General features: G+C 43.5%; 1 pseudogene; it reads right to left on the minus strand.

The window, feature by feature from the left end:
* LOC147989881 (uncharacterized) overlaps positions 1-23,123 on the minus strand; it is a 33,174-nt pseudogene continuing 10,051 nt past the window's right edge.

Raw genomic sequence — 23,123 nt, forward strand, 5'->3', positions numbered from 1 at the left:
CTATCCCTCATTGAAAAGTTGATCTTTCAATCTTGTGGCAGCCCTCACATGGATCTCCTTTGCCCATGGCTTCATTGTTGTAGTGTCGGCACTCAACATCTCTGTGAAATTGTCAAACAACTTGGTTCTTTCCACAACTAACTTCGCCAATGTCCTCTCCTTTGCTGCCTCATATGCAAGTCGGTTAGCTTCTACCTTCTGAGTAGATAGACGAATCTATAATTTCACCATCTCATTCGTGTGCACCTTAGTGCTAGATTGTGCTTGTAGAAGGCCTCAATCTGTTCATTCATGTTATTCATCTCAGTATGTGAAAGAACATGCGGTGCCCCCATGTTTGGTTTTGGTAATTGATGACAATCTCTATGGACTAATGGTTTCCTTGAGTTATATTTGAAGGTTTTGTCCATAGGCTTTTCTTGGAGTACATGTGTTGGTTTCAAGGAGAGTTTGTGTCGACCAAGGTGCTATTCAAGGAATTATCCAAAGATTGGTCATTTGAGAGTTGAGCTTATTGCAAGCATGTCTTGAAGAAGAAGATTGTGTGATCATTCATGTTTACCTTCAAGACATCATCCAAACGAAGAGAGTTGGAAAGATTCAAGGTTGATCAAGACTAAGTCAAGAGTGAATCAAGTTGATCAACTCACAAAGAGCAGAAGATGTACCGAGAGGGATCAAGTGATCCCATGGTATGGTAAGCATTGTCCATTGCACTTTGTGTACTAACCCATGGTCTATGTGAGAGTCTATGTGGGGTTAGGTACGTGTCCATGGGCTTACGTCAAGAGGATGATATCATACAACCCATGGGAAGGATGACATCAAGTGGTGATCGTCATCAAGATTGCCGTGTGCAATTTCAAGTGGAGAATCATGAAGAGATCAAGTGCTTGAAGCTTGCCATCCATTGTGGTGTCAATGGACTTGTGAAGATGTGCCGAAGAGTGGCTCACCCATAGTGGAGTATGGGGGAGCAATCATCTAGTCTTCATCGACCCAACGCAATCAAGAAAGGTGGTCCATCTTGAGGAGGACAAGATCGTCATCATCTAACTCAAGTGGATCATATGCAAGGCAAAGGTTTGCCCTTGATAGGTTTTCTATTTTACCGGTCTCATGGTGGTAGTTGGGAGACCGGGTTATAGGATCGATAGCCATACTATCAAGGGGGGCTCTCAAGTGAGTAGCTTGATCGTATCGTTCGTCGAGAGCTCAAACCATTGCATCCTTGCATCATGTTTCTTGGTTCTTGTTTGGTTCTCTTTGTGAGTCTTAGAGCTTATGGTCATATTGATGACAAGCTTGAGTTCATCGAAAACGGAGTTCGCATGCGTCTTCTATGATGTTTTCGGTGTTGTAGGTTTTACCGGTCTTATCCGAGGAAGGGTCCTCACCATTTTCTTATGGGATTTTTCTAATTTGCTTCTTATTGATATTTCTTTGAAGATTGTGTTAGCCCTTGTCGCTAGCTTTCCAACAAACTTGGTTTCATCGAATTCGGAGTCCGTTTGCAAAAGTTGTGGCAGTTTTGGTGTTCTGAAAAGGCTGCAGCGGTACTACCGCGAATTGGAGCGGATGTAATTTTTTACTACCGCTCCAGAGCAGTACTACCGCGGCTCCTACAGCGGTAGTACCGCTCCGGACCAAAAACTCGTCCCAAGTCTTGCGGTGGTAGGCCCGGATGTATTTTTTTAGTACCGCTCGCAAGCAGTAGTACCGCTACCATTTGCGGTAGTACCGTGAGGTCGAACGGTAGTACCGTGAGGACGAGCGGTAGTACCGCTCCGGCGGTTCTTCTGGCCTTTTGCCTCCTCGCTGTTGTTTTTCAAAGGGGTACTTCCGCCCTAGCGGTAGTACCGCTCCTTGGAGCGGTAGTACCGCTCTGTGCGGGCTGTGAGCATAACGGTTGGATTTTTCCCCACCTATAAAAGGGGGTCTTCTTCCCCAATGAACTTTATCCTTTGAGCTCGTGTTCTTCCCCTATTGTTGACCTTCTTCGAGATTTCTACCTCTCAATCCCTCCAATGATTCTTGCTAGTTCTTAAGGGAAAATAGAGAGGAGATCTAGATCCACGTTTCCACCAATCACTTTCTCCTCTTTGTGAGGGGAACCCCTTGGATCTAGATCTTGGAGTTCTTGGTGTTCTCCATCTTGTTCTTCCTCTCATTTTCCTCCCTAGCATTAGTTGCTTCGGTGGGATTTGAGAGAGAAGGACTTGGGCACTCCATGTGCCCTTGCCATTGCATTTGGTGCATCGGTTTGAGTTCTCCATGGTGATACGTGGAAGTGAAGTTTGAGAAGCTTATTACTCTTGGGTGTTTGTGTTGGGTAACGTAGTAATTTCAAAAAATTTCCTACGCACACGCAAGATCATGGTGATGCATAGCAACGAGAGGGGAGAGTGTGATCTACGTACCCTTGTAGATCGACAACGGAAGCGTTAGCACAACGTGGTTGATGTAGTCGTACGTCTTCACGGCCCGACCGATCAAGCACCGAAACTACGGCACCTCCGAGTTCTAGCACACGTTCAGCTCGATGACGATCCCCGGACTCCGATCCAGCAAAGTGTCGGGGAAGAGTTCCGTCAGCACGACGGCGTGGTGACGATCTTGATGTACTACCGTCGCAGGGCTTCGCCTAAGCACCGCTATAATATTATCGAGGACTATGGTGGAAGGGGGCACCGCACACGGCTAAGAATATGATCACATGGATCAACTTGTGTCCCTAGGGGTGCTCCCTGCCTCCGTATATAAAGGATCAAAGGGGGGTGCGACCGGCCAGGAGAGGGCGTGCCAGGAGGAGTCCTACTCCCTCCGGGAGTAGGATTCCCCCCCCCCCCTTCCTAGTTGGAATAGGATTCGGAGGGGGGAAAGAGGAGAGAGAGAAGGAAGGGGGGCGCCGGCCCCCTCTCCTTGTCCTATTCGGACTAGAGGGGGGAGGGGCGCGCGGCCCAGCCCTGGCCACCTCTCCTCTCTTCCACTAAGGCCCACTAAGGCCCATATACCTCCCGGGGGGTTCCGGTAACCTCCCGGTACTCCGGTAAAATCCCGATTTCATCCGGAACACTTCCGATATCCAAATATAGGCTTCCAATATATTAATCTTTATGTCTTGACCATTTCGAGACTCCTCGTGATATCCGTGATCACATCCGGGACTCCGAACAAACTTCGGTACATCAAAATGCATAAACTCATAATATAACTGTCATCAAAACCTTAAGCGTGCGGACCCTACAGGTTCGAGAACAATGTAGACATGACCGAGACACGTCTCCAGTCAATAACCAATAGTGGAACCTGGATGCTCATATTGGCTCCTACATATTCTACGAAGATCTTTTATCGGTCAGACCGCATAACAACATACGTTGTTCCCTTTGTCATCGGTATGTTACTTGCCCGAGATTCGATCGTCGGTATCTCAATACCTAGTTCAATCTCGTTACCGGCAAGTCTCTTTACTCGTTCCGTAATACATCATCTCACAACTAACTCATTAGTTGCAATGCTTGCAAGGCTTATGCGATGTGCATTACCGAGAGGGCCCAGAGATACCTCTCCGACAATCGGAGTGACAAATCCTAATCTCGAAATACGCCAACCCAACATGTACCTTTTGAGACACCTGTAGAGCACCTTTATAATCACCCAGTTACGTTGTGACGTTTGGTAGCACACAAAGTGTTCCTCCGGTAAACGGGAGTTGCATAATCTCATAGTCATAGGAACATGTATAAGTCATGAAGAAAGCAATAGCAACATTCTAAACGATCGGGTGCTAAGCTAATGGAATGGGTCATGTCAATCAGATCATTCATCTAATGATGTGATCCCGTTAATCAAATAACAACTCTTTGTCCATGGTTAGGAAACATAACCATCTTTGATTAACGATCTAGTCTAGTAGAGGCATACTAGTGACACTCTGTTTGTCTATGTATTCACACATGTATTATGTTTTCGGTTAATACAATTCTAGCATGAATAAACATTTATCATGATATAAGGAAATAAATAATAACTTTATTATTGCCTCTAGGGCATATTTCCTTCAATCTCCCACTTGCACTAGAGTCAATAATCTAGATTATACAGTAATGATTCTAACACCCATGGAGCCTTGGTGCTGATCATGTTTTGCTCGTGGAAGAGGCTTAGTCAACGGATCTGCTACATTCAAATCCGTATGTATCTTGCAAATCTCTATGTCTCCCACCTGGACTAGATCCCGGATGGAATTGAAGCCTCTCTTGATGTGCTTGGTTCTCTTGTGAAATCTGGATTCCTTTGCCAAGGCAATTGCAGCAGTATTGTCACAAAAGATTTTCATTGAACCCGATGCACTAGGTATGACACCTAGATCGGATATGAACTCCTTCATCCAGACTCCTTCGGTCGCTGCTTCCGAAGCAGCTATGTACTCCGCTTCACATGTAGATCCCGCTACGACGCTTTGTTTAGAACTGCACCAACTGACAGCTCCACCGTTTAATGTAAACACATATCCGGTTTGCGATTTAGAATCGTCCGGATCAGTGTCAAAGCTCGCATCAACGTAACCTTTTACGATGAGCTCTTTGTCACCTCCATATACGAGAAACATATCCTTAGTCCTTTTCAGGTATTTCAGGATGTTCTTGACCGCTATCTAGTGATCCACTCCTGGATTACTTTGGTACCTCCCTGCTAAACTTATAGTAAGGCACACATCAGGTCTGGTACACAGCATTGCATACATGATAGAGCCTATGGCTGAAGCATAGGGAACATCTTTCATTTTCTCTCTATCTTCTGCAGTGGTCGGGCATTGAGTCTGACTCAACTTCACACCTTGTAACACAGGCAAGAACCCTTTCTTTTCTTGATCCATTTTGAACTTCTTCAAAACTTTGTCAAGGTATGTGCTTTGTGAAAGTCCAATTAAGCGTCTTGATCTATCTCTATAGATCTTAATGCCTAATATGTAAGCAGCTTCACCGAGGTCTTTCATTGAAAAACTCTTATTCAAGTATCCCTTTATGCTATCCAGAAATTCTATATCATTTCCAATTAGTAATATGTCATCCACATATAATATCAGAAATGCTACAGAGCTCCCACTCACTTTCTTGTAAATACAGGCTTCTCCAAAAGTCTGTACAAAATCAAATGCTTTGATCACACTATCAAAGCGTTTATTCCAACTCCAAGAGGCTTGCACCAGTCCATAAATGGATCGCTGGAGCTTGCACACTTTGTTAGCTCCCTTTGAATCGACAAAACCTTCTGGTTGCATCATATACAACTCTTCTTCCAGAAATCCATTCAGGAATGCAGTTTTGACATCCATTTGCCAAATTTCATAATCATAAAATGCGGCAATTGAAGGAAATATGCCCTAGAGGCAATAATAAAGTTATTATTTATTTCCTTATATCATGATAAATGTTTATTATTCATGCTAGAATTGTATTAACCGGAAACATAATACATGTGTGAATACATAGACAAACAGAGTGTCACTAGTATGCCTCTATTTGACCAGCTCATTAATCAAAGATGGTTATGTTTCCTAACCATGAACAAAGTGTTGTTATTTGATTAACGAGGTCACATCATTAGTTGAATGATCTGATTGACATGACCCAATCCATTAGCTTAGCACACGATCGTTTAGTATGTTGCTATTGCTTTCTTCATGACTTATACATGTTCCTATGACTATGAGATTATGCAACTCCCGTTTGCCGGAGGAACACTTTGGGTGCTACCAAATGTCACAACGTAACTGGGTGATTATAAAGGAGCATTACAGGTGTCTCCAAAGGTACATGTTGGGTTGGCGTACTTCGAGATTAGGATTTGTCACTCCGATTGTCGGAGAGGTATCTCTGGGCCCCCTCGGTAATGCACATCACATAAGCCTTGCAAGCACTACAACTAATATGTTAGTTGTGAGATGATGTATTACGGAACGAGTAAAGAGACTTGCCGGTAACGAGATTGAACTAGGTATTGGATACCGACGATCGAATCTCGGGCAATTAACATACCGATGACAAAAGGAACAACGTATGTTGTTATGCGGTCTGACCGATAAAGATCTTCGTAGAATATGTACGAGCCAATATGGGCATCCAGGTCCCGCTATTGGTTATTGACCGGAGATGTGTCTCAGTCATGTCTGCATTGTTCTCGAACCGTAGGGTCCGCACGCTTAACGTTACGATGACAGTTATTATGAGTTTATGCATTTTGATGTACTGAAGTTAGTTCGGAGTCCCGGATGTGATCACGGACATGACGAGGAGTCTCGAAATGGTCGAGACATAAAGATTGATATATTGGAAGCCTATGTTTGGATATCGGAAGTGTCCCGGGTGAAATCGAGATTTTACCGGAGTATCGGGAGGTTACCGGAACCCCCCGGGAGCAATATGGGCCTTAGTTGGCTTTAGTGGAAAGGAGAAAGGGGCAGCCCAAGGTGGGCCGCGCGCCTCCCCCCTCCCCTAGTCCTATTAGGACAAGGAGAGGTGGCCGGCCCCCCTCTCTCTCTTTCCCCCTCGAGGAATCCTATTCCAACTAGGATTGGGGGGGGGGGGGAGTCCTACTCCCGGTAGGAGCAGGACTCCTCCTGCGCCCTCCTCCTGGCCGGCCGCCCCCTCCCCCTTGGATCCTTTATATACGGGGGCAGGGGGGCACCTCTAGACACACAAGTTGATCCTTGAGATCGTTCCTTAGCCGTGTGCGGTGCCCCCTGCCACCATATTCCACCTCGATCATATTGTAGCGGTGCTTAGGCGAAGCCCTGCGACGGTAGAACATCAAGATCGTCACCACGCCATCGTGCTGACAAAACTCCTCCCCGATGCTTTGCTGGATCGGAGCCCGGGGATCGTCATCGAGCTGTACGTGTGCTAAGAACTCGGAGGTGCCGGAGTAACGGTGCTTGGATCGGTCGGATCGAGAAGACGTACGACTACTTCCTCTACGTTACGTCAACGCTTCCGCAGTCGGTCTGCGTGGGTACGTAGATAACACTCTCCCCTCTCGTTGCTATGCATCACCATGATCTTGCGTGTGCGTAGGAAATTTTTTGAAATTACTGCGTTCCCCAACAGTGGCATCCGAGCCTAGGTTTTATGGTTTGATGTTATATGCACGAGTAGAACACAAGTGAGTTGTGGGCGATATAAGTCATACTGCCTACCAGCATGTCATACTTTGGTTCGGCGGTATTGTTGGACGAGACGACCTGGACCAACATTACGCGTACGCTTACGCGAGACCGGTTCTCCCGACGTGCTTTGCACATAGGTGGCTTGCGGGCGACTGTCTCTCCAACTTTAGTTGAACCGAGTGTGGCTACGCCCGGTCCTTGCGAAGGTTAAAACGGAGCCTATTTGACAAACTATCGTTGTGGTTTTGATGCGTAGGTGAGATTGGTTCTTACTTAAGCCCGTAGCAGCCACGTAAAACTTGCAACAACAAAGTAGAGGACGTCTAACTTGTTTTTGCAGGGCATGTTGTGATGTGATATGGCCAAGACATGATGCTAAATTTTATTGTATGAGATGATCATGTTTTGTAACCGAGTTATCGGCAACTGGCAGGAGCCATATGGTTGTCGCTTTATTGTATGCAATGCAATCGCGATGTAATGCTTTACTTTATTACTAAGCGGTAGTGATAGTCGTAGAAGCATAAGATTGGCGAGACGACAACGATGCTACGATGGAGATCAAGGTGTCGCGCCGGTGACGATGGTGATCATGACGGTGCTTCGAAGATGGAGATCACAGGCACAAGATGATGATGGCCATATCATATCACTTACATTGATTGCATGTGATGTTTATCTTTTATACATCTTATCTTGCTTTGATTGACGGTAGCATTATAAGATGATCTCTCACTAAATTATCAAGAAGTGTTCTCCCTGAGTATGCACCGTTGCGAAAGTTCTTCGTGCTGAGACACCACGTGATGATCGGGTGTGATAGGCTCTACGTTCAAATACAACGGGTGCAAAACAGTTGCACACGCGGAATACTCAGGTTATACTTGACTAGCCAAGCATATACAGATATGGCCTCAGGAACACAAAGACCGAAAGGTCGAGCGTGAATCATATAGTAGATATGATCAACATAGTGATGTTCACCAATGAAACTACTCCATCTCACGTGATGATCGGACATGGTTTAGTTGATTTGGATCACGTGATCACTTAGAGGATTAGAGGGGTGTCTATCTAACTGGGAGTTCTTAAGTAATATGATTAATTGAACTTAAATTTATCATGAACTTAGTCCCTGATAGTATCTTGTTTGTTTATGTTGATTGTAGATAGATGGCTCGTGTTGTTGTTCCGTTGAATTTTAATGCGTTCCTTGAGAAAGCAAAGTTGAAATATGATGGTAGCAATTACATGGACTGGGTCCGCAACTTGAGGATTATCCTCATTGCTGCACAGAAGAATTACGTCCTGGAAGCACCGCTGGGTGCCAGGCCTGCTGCTGGAGCAACACCAAATGTTATGAACGTCTGGCAGAGCAAAGCTGATGACTACTCGATAGTTCAGTGTGCCATGCTTTACGGCTTAGAATCGGGACTTCAACGACGTTTTGAACGTCATGGAGCATATGAGATGTTCCAGGAGTTGAAGTTAATATTTCAAGCAAATGCCCAGATTGAGAGATATGAAGTCTCTAATAAGTTCTATAGCTGCAAGATGGAGGAGAACAGTTCTGTCAGTGAGCATATACTCAAAATGTCTGGGTATAATAATCACTTGATTCAATTGGGAGTTAATCTTCCAGATTATTGCGTCATTGACACAATTCTCCAATCACTGCCACCAAGTTACAAGAGCTTCATGATGAACTATAATATGCAAGGGATGAACAAGACTATTCCCGAGCTCTTCGCAATGCTGAAAGCTGTGGGGGTAGAAATCAAGAAGGAGCATCAAGTGTTGATGGTCAATAAGACCACTAGTTTCAAGAAAAAGGGCAAAGGGAAGAAGAAGAAGGGAAACTTCAAGAAGAACGGCAAGCAAGTTGCTGCTCAAGAGAAGAAACCCAAGTCTGGACCTAAGCCTGAAACTGAGTGCTTCTACTGCAAGCAAACTGGTCACTGGAAGCGGAACTGCCCCAAGTATTTGGCGGATAAGAAGGATGGCAAGGTGAACAAAGGTATATGTGATATACATGTGTACCTTACCAATGCTCGCAGTAGCACCTGGGTATTTGATACTGGTTCTGTTGCTAATATTTGCAACTCAAAAAAGGGACTATGGATTAAGCGAAGATTGGCTAAGGACGAGGTGACGATGCGCGTGGGAAACGGTTCCAAAGTCGATGTGATCGCGGTCGGCACGCTACCTCTACATCTACCTTCGGGATTAGTATTAGACCTAAATAATTGTTATTTGGTGCCAGCGTTGAGCATGAACATTATACCTGGATCTTGTTTAATGCGAGACGGTTATTCATTTAAATCAGAGAATAATGGTTGTTCTATTTATATGAGTAATATCTTTTATGGTCATGCACCCTTGAAGAGTGGTCTATTCTTATTGAATCTCGATAATAGTAATACACATATTCATAATGTTGAAGCCAAAAGATGCAGAGTTGATAATGATAGTGCAACTTATTTGTGGCACTGCCGTTTAGGTCATATCGGTGTAAAGCGCATGAAGAAACTCCATACTGATGGACTTTTGGAACCACTTGATTATGAATCACTTGGTACTTGCGAACCGTGCCTCATGGGCAAGATGACTAAAACACCGTTCTCCGGTACTATGGAGAGAGCAATAGATTTGTTGGAAATCGTACATACAGATGTATGTGGTCCGATGAATATTGAGGCTCGTGGCGGATATCGTTATTTTCTCACCTTCACAGATGACTTAAGCAGACATGGGTATATCTACTTAATGAACCACAAGTCTGAAACATTTGAAAAGTTCAAAGAATTTCAGAGCGAAGTTGAAAATCATCGTAACAAGAAAATAAAGTTTCTACGATCTGATCGTGGAGGAGAATATTTGAGTTACGAGTTTGGTGTACTTGAAAAAATGTGGAATAGTTTCGCAACTCACGCCACCCGGAACACCACAGCGTAATGGTGTGTCCGAACGTCGTAATCGTACTTTACTAGATATGGTGCGATCTATGATGTCTCTTACTGATTTACCGCTATCGTTTTGGGGATACGCTCTAGAGACGGCCAACATTCACGTTAAATAGGGCACCATCAAAATCCGTTGAGACGACACCTTATGAACTGTGGTTTGGCAAGAAACCAAAGTTGTCATTTCTGAAAGTTTGGGGCTGCGATGCTTATGTGAAAAAGCTTCAACCTGATAAGCTCGAACCCAAATCGGAGAAATGTGTCTTCATAGGATATCCAAAGGAAACTATTGGATACACCTTCTATCACAGATCTGAAGGCAAGACTTTTGTTGCTAAATTCGGAAACTTTCTAGAGAAGGAGTTTCTCTCGAAAGAAGTGAGTGGGAGAAAAGTAGAACTTGACGAGGTAACTGTACCTGCTCCCTTACTGGAAAGTAGTACATCAAAGAAAACTGTTTCAGTGACACCTACACCAGTTAGTGAGGAAGCTAATGATAATGATCATGAAACTTCAGATCAAGATACTACTGAACCTCGTAGATCAACCAGAGTGAGATCCGCGCCAGAGTGGTACGGTAATCCTGTTCTAGAAGTCATGCTACTAGATCATGATGAACCTACGAACTATGAAGAAGCGATGGTGAGCCCAGATTCCGCAAATGGCTTGAAGCCATGAAATCTGAGATGGGATCCATGTATGAGAACAAAGTATGGACTTTGGTTGACTTGCCCGATGATCGGCAAGCGATTGAGAATAAATGGATCTTCAAGAAGAAGACTGACGCTGACGGTAATGTTACTGTCTACAAAGCTCGACTTGTCGCAAAAGGTTTTCGACAAGTTCAAGGGGTTGACTACGATGAGACCTTCTCACCCATAGCGATGCTTAAGTCTGTCCGAATCATGTTAGCAATTGCCGCATTTTATGATTATGAAATTTGGCAAATGGATGTCAAAACTGCATTCTTGAATGGATTTCTGGAAGAAGAGTTGTATATGATGCAACCAGAAGGTTTTGTCGATCCAAAGGGAGCTAACAAAGTGTGCAAGCTCCAGCGATCCATTTATGGACTGGTGCAAGCCTCTCGGAGTTGGAATAAACGCTTTGAAAGTGTGATCAAAGCATTTGGTTTTATACAGACTTTTGGAGAAGCCTGTATTTACAAGAAAGTGAGTGGGAGCTCTGTAGCATTTCTGATATTATATGTGGATGACATATTACTAATTGGAAATGATATAAAATTTCTGGATAGCATAAAGGGATACTTGAATAAGAGTTTTTTGATGAAAGACCTCGGTGAAGCTGCTTACATATTAGGCATAAAGATCTATAGAGATAGATCAAGACGCTTAATTGGACTTTCACAAAGCACAAACCTTGACAAGATTTTGAAGAAGTTCAAAATGGATCAAGCAAAGAAAGGGTTCTTGCCTGGGTTACAAGGTGTGAAGTTGAGTCAGACTCAATGCCCGACCACTGCAGAAGATAGAGAGAAAATGAAAGATGTTCCCTATGCTTCAGCCATAGGCTCTATCATGTATGCAATGCTGTGTACCAGACCTGATGTGTGCCTTACTATAAGTTTAGCAGGGAGGTACCAAGGTAATCCAGGAGTGGATCACTAGATAGCGGTCAAGAACATCCTGAAATACCTGAAAAGGACTAAGGATATGTTTCTCGTATATGGAGGTGACAAAGAGCTCATCGTAAAAGGTTACGTTGATGCGAGCTTTGACACTGATCCGGACGATTCTAAATCGCAAACCGGATATGTGTTTACATTAAACGGTGGAGCTGTCAGTTGGTGCAGTTCTAAACAAAGCGTCGTAGCGGGATCTACATGTGAAGCGGAGTACATAGCTGCTTCGGAAGCAGCGAACGAAGGAGTCTGGATGAAGGAGTTCATATCCGATCTAGGTGTCATACCTAGTGCATCGGGTTCAATGAAAATCTTTTGTGACAATACTGCTGCAATTGCCTTGGCAAAGGAATCCAGATTTCACAAGAGAACCAAGCACATCAAGAGAGGCTTCAATTCCATCCGGGATCTAGTCCAGGTGGGAGACATAGAGATTTGCAAGATACATACGGATTTGAATGTAGCAGATCCGTTGACTAAGCCTCTTCCACGAGCAAAACATGATCAGCACCAAGGCTCCATGGGTGTTAGAATCATTACTGTATAATCTAGATTATTGACTCTAGTGCAAGTGGGAGACTGAAGGAAATATGCCCTAGAGGCAATAATAAAGTTATTATTTATTTCCTTATATCATGATAAATGTTTATTCATGCTAGAATTGTATTAACCGAAAACATAATACATGTGTGAATACATAGACAAACAGAGTGTCACTAGTATGCCTCTACTAGACTAGATCGTTAATCAAAGATGGTTATGTTTCCTAACCATGGACAAAGAGTTGTTATTTGATTAACGGGATCACATCATTAGATGAATGATCTGATTGACATGACCCATTCCATTAGCTTAGCACCCGATCGTTTAGAATGTTGCTATTGCTTTCTTCATGACTTATACATGTTCCTATGACTATGAGATTATGCAACTCCCGTTTACCGGAGGAACACTTTGTGTGCTACCAAACGTCACAACGTAACTGGGTGATTATAAAGGTGCTCTACAGGTGTCTCCAAAGGTACATGTTGGGTTGGCGTATTTCGAGATTAGGATTTGTCACTCCGATTGTCGGAGAGGTATCTCTGGGCCCTCTCGGTAATGCACATCGCATAAGCCTTGCAAGCATTGCAACTAATGAGTTAGTTGTGAGATGATGTATTACGGAACGAGTAAAGAGACTTGCCGGTAACGAGATTGAACTAGGTATTGAGATACCGACGATCGAATCTCGGGCAAGTAACATACCGATGACAAAGGGAACAACGTATGTTGTTATGCGGTCTGACCGATAAAAGATCTTCGTAGAATATGTAGGAGCCAATATGAGCATCCAGGTTCCACTATTGGTTATTGACCGGAGACGTGTCTCGGTCATGTCTACATTGTTCTCAAACCTGTAGGGTCCGCACGCTTAAGGTTTTGATGACAGTTATATTATGAGTTTATGCATTTTGATGTACCGAAGTTTGTTCGGAGTCCCGGATGTGATCACGGATATGACGAGGAGTCTCGAAATGGTCAAGACATAAAGATTAATATATTGGAAGCCTATATTTGGATATCGGAAGTGTTCCGGATGAAATCGGGATTTTACCGGAGTACCGGGAGGTTACCGGAACCCCCCGGGAGGTATATGGGCCTTAGTGGGCCTTAGTGGAAGAGAGGAGAGGTGGCCAGGGCTGGGCCGCGCGCCCCTCCCCGCGCGCCCCTCCCCCGCGCGCCCCTCCTCCTTGTCCTATTCGGACTAGAGGGGGGAGGGGCGCGCGGCCCAGCCCTGGCCACCTCTCCTCTCTTCCACTAAGGCCCACTAAGGCCCATATACCTCCCGGGGGGTTCCGGTAACCTCCCGGTACTCCGGTAAAATCCCGATTTCATCCGGAACACTTCCGATATCCAAATATAGGCTTCCAATATATTAATCTTTATGTCTTGACCATTTCGAGACTCCTCGTCATATCCGTGATCACATCCGGGACTCCGAACAAACTTCGGTACATCAAAATGCATAAACTCATAATATAACTGTCATCAAAACCTTAAGCGTGTGGACCCTACAGGTTTGAGAACAATGTAGACATGACCAAGACACGTCTCCGGTCAATAACCAATAGTGGAACCTGGATGCTCATATTGGCTCCTACATATTCTACGAAGATCTTTTATCGGTCAGACCGCATAACAACATACGTTGTTCCCTTTGTCATCGGTATGTTACTTGCCCGAGATTCGATCGTCGGTATCTCAATACCTAGTTCAATCTCGTTACCGGCAAGTCTCTTTACTCGTTCCGTAATACATCATCTCACAACTAACTCATTAGTTGCAATGCTTGCAAGGCTTATGCGATGTGCATTACCGAGAGGGCCCAGAGATACCTCTCCGACAATCGGAGTGACAAATCCTAATCTCGAAATACGCCAACCCAACATGTACCTTTGGAGACACCTGTAGAGCACCTTTATAATCACCCAGTTACGTTGTGACGTTTGGTAGCACACAAAGTGTTCCTCCGGTAAACGGGAGTTGCATAATCTCATAGTCATAGGAACATGTATAAGTCATGAAGAAAGCAATAGCAACATACTAAACGATCGGGTGCTAAGCTAATGGAATGGGTCATGTCAATCAGATTATTCACCTAATGATGTGATCCCATTAATCAAATAACAACTCTTTGTCCATGGTTAGGAAACATAACCATCTTTGATTAACGAGCTAGTCTAGTAGAGGCATACTAGTGACACTCTGTTTGTCTATGTATTCACACATGTATTATGTTTCCGGTTAATACAATTCTATCATGAATAATAAACATTTATCATGATATAAGGAAATAAATAATAACTTTATTATTTACTCTAGGGCATATTTCCTTCAGTTTGGGCACCCTAGAGCTTGTTCCTCTTGGGTGCTTTGGCGCCCTAGATGGTTGGTGTTGTTCGGAGCTCAATCATTGTGGTGTAAAGCTCCGGGCAAGCGTCGGGGTCTCCAATTAGGTTGTGGAGATTGCACCGAGCAATTTGACGGGTACCGGTGACCGCCCCAAGGGTTGCCAAAGTGTATGGGTTCAGTGACCGCCCCCAAGGGTTGCCATTTGTACGAGTTCGGTGACCGCCCTCAATGGTCCCTTAGTGGAATCACGGCATCTTGCATTGTGCGAGGGCGTGAGGAGATTATGGTGGCCCTAGTGGCTTCTTGGGGAGCATTGTGCCTCCACACCGCTCCAAACGGAGATTAGCATCCGCAAGGGTGTGAACTTCGGGATACATCGTCGTCTCCGCGTACCTCGGTTATCTCTTACCCGAGCTCTTTACTTATGCACTTTACTTTGTGATAGCCATATTGTTTCTTATCATATATCTTGCTATCACCTAGTAGTTTATCTTGCTTAGCATAAGTTATTGGTGCACATAGGTGAGCCTAGTTGTTGTAGGTTTTGTGCTTGACAAATTAACCGCTAGGTTTATTCCGCATTTGTTCTAGCCTAAACCGTAATTAGTTTAAAGCGCCTATTCACCCCCCCCTCTAGGCGACATCCACGATCTTTCAATTGGTATCAGAGCCTTGTCTCTCTTTGTTAGGCTTAACCGCCTAGAGAGTAAAGATGTCGACTAGGGGATTAGGATTCTCTCACACTCTTAGTTTCGATGGCACAAATTTTGATGTTTGGGTAATTCGCATGCTTAATCTCTTTAGGGTCATGGACCCAAATTTAGAGCAAATTGTAGATATGGGTTTTTCTCCTCCAAAGGATCCTCAAATATTATCTTTAGAGGATGAGAAAAACTCTTATCTCAATGCTCAAGCTTCTAATGTGCTTTTCAATGCTTTGAGCAATGTAGTTATATTTCAACTCATGCCGTTCCGGGATGCTCATGAGTTGTGGACAAAGCTTCAAGATAAATATGGCGTGTCCCAGTTTTGTGGGGATGATTGTTCTCCCTCCACATCCGGCCGTATAGTCTTCTCAACTTCTTCTACTTCACCTACATGTGGCTTGCCACAAGGTAATGATATGGTGAGTAGTGTTGGTCATTGCAATGATGATAGTATGTTTATTGTGGATGATCCTTCATCACTATCTTATTGCAATGCTCCTTCTTTGGGCTTTAACACTTCGATCACTCCAAATGTTTCACATGCTTGTGTTGATAGTCCTTGCATATCATGTAGAAATTGCTTGACTAAATCTCATGATGATATGTTTACTATGTCTTGTTGCCATGATAAAAATGCATATATGTCCTTGAATTGTTGTGCTAACAATGTAGAGGAAACCCGACACCCCATGGAACAAGATGTGGTCTTGAATGGTGCTTCAACGGATCCTACATCATCATCTATTGCATTTTGCCTTATGGCCAAGGCTTCAAAGGTATCTCCCACTTTGAATCCCAATATATCTTGTGATGATGGCAAGAGTGATGATGATGTTGATTATGATGAAGAGAATGATAATGTTGCCTCCTTAAAAACTAACGGGGAAATGATTTTTAAAGCTCTTCACAAAAATAAACTTGCTCGTTCCAACTTCATGGAAATCATGTCTCTTGCCATTGAAGGCAAGAAATACATTGAGGAGTTGGAATCTCATCTAGAGGAGCATGAGTTCACCATTGAGAAAATGGAAGCTCATGAGCGTGATTACGCAAATGAGATCGCGGAGCTATCTCAAGCTCTTGAACATGAACAAACCACATCCGAATCTCTTGAGGAGACCTTTGCTCTAGAATTATCTAGAATAAAGGAATCTCATGATAGAGCACTCAAGGTGGCCAATGGTTTCAAAACTAAAAATGCTAAGCTTGAAGTTGCTCATGCTAGACTCCTTGAGGATTTTGAGCACCTCGAAAATGGATCAAGGGTCATCAAGGGTGAGCTCATAAAACTCACCGAGTCTCATGCTCAACTTAAAGCTTCATATTCAAAAGAGCTTGCCAAGTTGTCTTCTCCTCTTGTTGCTAATGATGATGCTTGTGCTACTAACTCTATCTCTTGTGAAGCATCCATATTAAAGGAGAATGTTGAGCTAAGGGCTCAACTTGAGTTGCTATCTAGCAATTATGGGATGTTGTAAGAAAATCATGTAAACCTCACAAGCTCTCATGATGATCTTCTAGTATCCCATAATGTGCTAAAGATAGCTCATGAGTCCATGCTTGCTAAGGTAACATCTAGTGAGCCTCATGTGGATACTAGCACTACTTTTGGTCAAAATGCTATATTGCCTTGTGCTAGTCCTCGCGATTCATCCATGCATAACATTGGTACATCTTGTGATGGATTGCTTTCCTTGCCTTGTTGCTCTAACGATGAAGCTTATACTTCCTCTAGTACTTGTGTTGAGACTAACCATATAGAGAAAATCAAAGAGCTCAAGGCCCAAGTCACTTCTTTGAAGAAAGACTTGGAAAAGAGTCATGAAGGAAAATTCACACTCAACAATATCTTGAGTGTGCAAAAATCCCCCAATGACAAAGGTGGACTTGGATTCAACTCCAACAATAACAAGAAGAAGTCCAAAGTGAACAAAAAGAAGGGCCAAGAACAAGTCAAGAATTCGGTCAAAATTGTTTGCTTCAAGTGCAAAGTAGAAGGGCATCATGTTAGATCTTGCCCATTGAAGAAGAAGGCCATTAGTGACAAGCAACAAGGGAAGCGGCCACAAGTTCGATCTCATGCTCAACCACAAGTTGAAGAAAGTCCTCTTCCCAAGAATCCTCAAGCTAATGCTTCTCAAGTTGAGAAATCAAGTGAGAAGAAAGTGAAGAGTAGACGTTGCTACTTATGTCGTGAGAAAGGTCACCTTGCCTCTTCATGCACTAGTGGTAACTTATCCAACCCAATTATTATTGATGATATCTATTCTCTTGGGAAGGATAAGGTTGGCAATGTGTTTGCGAAAGTTGTTGGTACTCAAAGTGGTGTCAAGAAGAGAACCATTTGGGTAGCCAAGCCTATTGTGACTAACCTCTTAGGACCCAACTTGGTTGGGGACCAACAAGCTCAAACTTGATCAATAGGTGTTGTTGGAGGACACTGGAGACTTGGCTACTTTATGAAGAATTAAGGGGACTTCATCATTCTAATTGTCTCAAGCCAAGTTATTTGAATTATCAAGTTTCTATCTTATATCCAATGTTTCTCCATGCGGTAACTCGTGCTTAAAGTGTTCACATTGATAGTTACTTACCCCTTTGCATCTTTGGGCTTGTTCCTTGCATGTGTTTGTATATGTTGTGCTTCCAACTTGATTATCTTGTGCAATCAAGTATGTGTGTGTTGGTTTGCACATCATGTACGTGTGTGTCATGCATTGAGCCTTTTGCATCTTGTTCTTTTCTTAGTTGGCTCTTGTGAGAGATTAATGGAATATCCCATTATGGGGGAGTGATGTGCTTTGTGCACCTCACAATCCTATATATGTGTGTACATGAGTAATACCATCTAGTATTGATATTTCAAGATTATCTAGTCGCTATGTGGTATGTCTTCTCATGAGAAATTCAAATTCTATATTGTCCATTAATTATCTCGTGTTGGATCATTATTTTGCCTCTTGTTTATCGTTAATTGGTATCACATTATGGGGGAGTAATATGCTATGTGTATATTACTAGCCTAGAAAATGTGTACATTTGAGATATTGTCACCTAGAATTGATATTGTAAATTATCTTGTTCCTAGGTGGCATGTTAGCTCTACAAGTTGCAATTTGCTTTTTGTTTGGTGTGAAGATGATGTTGGATATCCTTTTTATCTACCACCGGTAATTATTTCCTAATATTTCTTGTCTTTTGACAATTGGTACTCACTTATGTGTGGTAGAAATTATTGATCATCTTTACATTGGCCTTTGCTTTTATTTGCTTTTTCGCTTGCCTAGGATTGTGTCAACTCCCATCGTATTCCATACCACTTGTGGATCTTGTTGATTTCTTGACCTTGTCTAGTGTTTTCTAGATATCGTGAAAGTGGTGATCCCACCCCGTGCATTTTGTATTCAAATGCAAATTCTCTATAATGCACTAGTCTTGGGGGAGCCATCCTATTCTCTATAAAACACTCATCTTGTGATCCTTATCAAGTGTGTGTTTGTGGAAGGCAAGCTGTTTCTTTTTGGTGCTTTGTGCCATCATGAAACTCTATAGAGGGCTTGGTTTGTTTGGAACCATTCTCTCTTTTGGGAGTTTGACATCTTTCTTTTTGAGTGTATCAATGGATATCTCATTCCTTGATGTATCTTTTATGGATATCCTCCAAGTGATGATTTATTCATTTGTTATATTTTCTTCGCTTGGTATTTCTTTGTCTTTTGGTCTCGGTTCTTGAAAGTATTGAGCATGCATATTTACTTCTTGTAGTTTCTTTGGCTTGTTTTCTTTCTTTGACCCAATATATAGGGGGAACTCCACCAAGTCTCAAATTGGATGAGATGTGCATGAAATTCATTTTCATATCTATATGCACATATTTATGTGGAGTTTGTCCTATGTGTTGTTGGTTCTCTAACTCTTTGGTCCCAATGAGTTTGGGTACCATTTTGTTTGTGTTGTTGTTCTAGGAACAAGTGGAGATGCATTGGATGCTCGGCTCACTCACAAGGAAGGTGGTGTCACCATGTGCTTATTGGAGTCAAGCTAGGATGATTAATGAACTACTATCTACCTTTAATTGGCATCTACTACATCCATCCAATGGTATCTCGGTAACAAGTATCATCATCTACTTCATGCACACATTTCTTGCATCAACCTTTCGTAGGTTGTATCATGGCATGTTATCCATTCTCTCTTGTGATACTTGTTTCCTTTCTCAAAGCATCCCAACAATGATGTCTTGTTGCTATTTGTGATGTCTTTGATGTTCGTGTGGTTGGAATTCATTTATATGCAATAAGACCATATCTAGCCTTGTGCTATGCTCTCAAGCAAATATCTTATTGGTATATGTATGACTTCCGTTTGGATATCTTGTTCCTTCATGTTGTAACTATTTCGGGTGTACATCCTTCTTTGTAGATATATATCATCATGATTTCGTCTACCTAGAACCTTATACACTTGAGAGAAATTACATCTTTAGATGATATCCTTTCTTTCACGCCCACCTTGCCTTTCTTATATTATTTCTTTGGTGGCTCCGTGAAAGCTTTTGCCTTGAGTGCGTATTGTATCTCGTTGCATCTTGATGCACTCTTGTGTGGTGAAGATTATTTTCCTCATACTTATCTCTACGAGGCTTTTTCCATCTTAATTGGTATCCCTCGTCTTGATGAGGCTTTCATCTTCTATCTTCGCCACGGGTTGTCACAAGCATAGGTTCTCTATATGCTTATTAGTAAGCTTGTGAACCCATTTGCTTGTTGTGTGTGGGAATGATAGGCCTTGCACTGTGTTGCATCATTCTTTCAAGACTCTATTGATGCTTAATGCTCATCCATACATTAGTCTTCTCAAGTGCATTGCCTTGACTCACACACATCATTTTGGTTGATCCCATGCTTAAGTTGCCTCTTTCACCTATTGCTCTACCATGTGTTTGTTACATGTACTAGGCTTAGTTTCCTATATGCTCACTTGCACTTGTTGTAAGTTTCTATTGACTTTGGGGGAGCTATGATCCTATTTTGTGCACTTTGTTTCCAAATTCAAATATTCTTATGTGTGCACAATGTTGGAAATATGCCCTAGAAGCAATAATAAATTGGTTATTATTATATTTCCTTGTTCATGATAATCGTTTATTATCCATGCTAGAATTGTATTGATAGGAAACTCAGATACATGTGTGGATACATAGACAACACCATGTCCCTAGTAAGCCTCTAGTTGACTAGCTCGTTGATCAATAGATGGTTACGGTTTCCTGACCATGGACATTGGATGTCGTTGATAACGGGATCACATCATTGGGAGAATGATGTGATGGACAAGACCCAATCCTAAGCCTAGCACAAAGATCGTGTAGTTCGTATGCTAAAGCTTTTCTAATGTCAAGTATCATTTCCTTAGACCATGAGATTGTGCAACTCCCAGATACCGTAGGAATACTTTGGGTGTGCCAAACGTCACAACGTAACTGGGTGGCTATAAAGGTACACTACAGGTATCTCCGAAAGTGTCTGTTGGGTTGGCACGAATCGAGACTGGGATTTGTCACTCCGTGTAAACGGAGAGGTATCTCTGGGCCCACTCGGTAGGACATCATCATAATATGCACAATGTGATCAAGGAGTTGATCATGGGATGATGTGTTACGGAACGAGTAAAAGAGACTTGCCGGTAACGAGATTGAACAAGGTATCGGGATACCGACGATCGAATCTCGGGCAAGTATCGTACCGCTAGACAAAGGGAATTGTATACGGGATTGATTAAGTCCTTGACATCGTGGTTCATCCGATGAGATCATCGTGGAACATGTGGGAGCCAACATGGGTATCCAGATCCCGCTGTTGGTTATTGACCGGAGAGTCATCTCGGTCATGTCTGCATGGTTCCCGAACCCGTAGGGTCTACACACTTAAGGTTCGATGACGCTAGGGTTATAGAGATATTAGTATGCGGTAACATGAAAGTTGTTCGGAGTCCCGGATGAGATCCCGGACGTCACGAGGAGTTGTGGAATGGTCCGGAGGTAAAGATTTATATATGGGAAGTCTTGTTTTGGTCACCGGAAAAGTTTCGCGGATTATCGGTATTGTACCGGGAGTGCCGAAAGGGGTCCGGGGGTCCACCAAGGGGGGTCCACCTGCCCCAGGGGGCCACATGGGCTGTAGGGGTGTGCGCCTTGACCTATATGGGCCAAGGGCACCAGCCCCAAGAGGCCCATGCGCCAAGAGATAAGGGAAAGGAAGAGTCCTAAAGGGGGAAGGCACCTCCTAGGTGCCTTGGGGAGGATGGACTCCTCCCTAGCCGCACCCTTCATTGGAGGAAGGGCCAAGGCTGCGCCCCCCTCTCCCTTGGCCCTATATATAGTGGGGGAAGGGAGGGCAGCCATACCTAAGCCCTGGCGCCTCCCTCTCCCTCCCGTGACACATCTCCCTCCTCCCGCAGCGCTTGGCGAAGCCCTGTTGGAATCCCGCTACTTCCACCACCACGCCGTCGTGCTGCTGGATCTCCATCAACCTCTCCTCCCCCTTGCTGGATCAAGAAGGAGGAGACATCGCTGCTCCGTACGTGTGTTGAACGCGGAGGTGCCGTCCGTTCGGCGCTAGGATCATCGGTGATTTGGATCACGACGAGTACGACTCCATCAACCCCGTTCTCTTGAACGCTTCCGCGCGCGACCTACAAGGGTATGTAGATCCACTCCTCCATCGTTGCTAGATGACTCCATAGATTGATCTTGGTGACACGTAGGAAAATTTTGAATTATTGCTACGTTCCCCAACAGTGGCATCATGAGCTAGGTCTATGCGTAGTTTCTATGCACGAGTAGAACACAAAGTAGTTGTGGGCGTTGATTTTGTTCAATATGCTCACCGTTACTAGTCCAATCTTGATTTGGCGACATTGTGGGATGAAGCGGCCCGGACCGACCTTAGACGTACTCTTACGTGAGACTGGTTCGACCGACTAACATGCACTAGTTGCATAAGGTGGCTAGCGGGTGTCTGTCTCTCCCACTTTAGTCGGATCGGATTCGATGAAAAGGGTCCTTATGAAGGGTAAATAGCAATTGGCATATCACATTGTGGTTTTTGCGTAGGTAAGAAACGTTCTTGCTAGAAACCCATAGCAGCCACGTAAAACATGCAAACAACAATTAGAGGACGTCTAACTTGTTTTTGCAGGGTATGCTATGTGATGTGATATGGCCAAGAAGAATGTGATGAATGATATGTGATGTATGAGATTGATCATGTTCTTGTAATAGGAATCACGACTTGCATGTCGATGAGTATGACAACCGGCAGGAGCCATAGGAGTTGTCTTTATTTTTTTGTATGACCTGCGTGTCATTGAGAAACGCCATGTAAATTACTTTACTTTATTGCTAAACGTGTTAGCCATAGTAGTAGAAGTAATAGTTGGCGAGCAACTTCATGGAGACACGATGATGGAGATCATGATGATGGAGATCATGGTGTCATGCCGGTGACAAGATGATCATGGAGCCCCAAGATGGAGATCAAAGGAGCTATATGATATTGGCCATATCATGTCACTATTATTTGATTGCATGTGATGTTTATCATGTTTTTACATCTTGTTTACTTAGAACGACGGTAGTAAATAAGATGATCCCTCATAATAATTTCAAGAAAGTGTTCCCCCTAACTGTGCACCGTTGCGACAGTTCGTTGTTTCGAAGCACCACGTGATGATCGGGTGTGATA

This window comes from Triticum urartu, chromosome 1A (genome assembly GCF_056163025.1).
Source record: "Triticum urartu cultivar PI428250 chromosome 1A, HENAU_Tu73, whole genome shotgun sequence".
Classification (NCBI taxonomy): domain Eukaryota; kingdom Viridiplantae; phylum Streptophyta; class Magnoliopsida; order Poales; family Poaceae; genus Triticum; species Triticum urartu.